The 1,096-nt window shown below is 35.6% G+C and overlaps 1 pseudogene; it reads left to right on the top strand.

Annotated features, from left to right (window-relative positions):
• The first annotated feature begins 482 nt into the window (after window positions 1-482).
• On the top strand, window positions 483-601 carry LOC112472898 (annotated as a pseudogene).
• The last annotated feature ends 495 nt before the right edge of the window (window positions 602-1,096 follow it).

Here is a 1,096-nt window from a genome sequence, read left to right as displayed (position 1 = left end):
AAAACTACAGAAAAAGAACTAAACAAAATGGAGACAAGCAATGTACCAGATACAGAGTTTGAAACAATGGTTATAAGGATGCTCAAAGAACTTAAAACTAGATGTAACATTCTCAAGGAATTTAGTGAGAACTTCAAAAAAGAGATAGTAAGCATAAAAAGGATATAGAAACCATCAAAAAGAAGCAGTCATAAATGAAGAATACAATAACTGAAATGAAGAATACCTTATGAAGAATCAACAGTAGATTAGATAAAGCAGAGGATTGAATCAGCCATTTGGAAGACAAAGTAGCAGAAAACACACAATCAGAGAGAGCAAGGGAATCAAGTGTACAAACATTTGCAGAATTAATGATGGAAAACTTCCCTAACCTGGTGAAGCAAATAGACATACAAGCACAGGAAGTGCAGAGCATCCCCAACAAGATGAACCCAAAGAGGCCTATACCAAGACACAACATAATTAAAATGTCAAAGATTGTCTACGGCCATGCTACCCTGAACAAGCCCAATTCCAGCTGATCTTGGAGGCTAAGCAGGGTTGGGCCTGGTTAGTATTTGGATGGGAGACCACCTAGGAAGACCAGGTGCTATAGTTTTTGAGCAGACAGGGAGGCAGACAAAATGTGAAGACAAAGTATAAAGTCCCTAATGAATGAACAGAACAAAGCTCCAAAAAATATCTAAACAAAATGGAGACAAGCAATCTATCTGATACAGAATTCAAAATACTGGTTCATAATAGTGCTCAATAATCTCATTAGAACTTCAAGAAAATATGCATGAAATATTCAAAGTGATGAAAAGCAAGGACCTACAAGCAAGATTACTCTACTCGGCAAGGCTATCATTTAGAATTGAAGGAAAGATAAAGAGCTTTCCAGACTAGAAAAAGTTAAAGGAGTTCATCACCACCAAACCATTATTACAAAAAAAAAAAAATGTTAAAGGGATTTCTTTAAGAAGAAGAAGGGGAAAAGAGAACATAAACATGAGTGATAAAGTGACAATAACTATGTACCTGTCAATAATTACTTTCAATGTAAAGGGATTAAGTGCTCCAATCAAAAGACATAAGGTGGTTGAATGGGTAA

The sequence above is a fragment of the Pteropus alecto genome, unplaced genomic scaffold, assembly GCF_000325575.1.
Source record: "Pteropus alecto unplaced genomic scaffold, ASM32557v1 scaffold139, whole genome shotgun sequence".
Taxonomy (NCBI): Eukaryota; Metazoa; Chordata; class Mammalia; order Chiroptera; family Pteropodidae; genus Pteropus; species Pteropus alecto.
Note: the sequence above shows the minus strand (reverse complement) of the source record. Positions and strands in the feature narration are given on the sequence as shown.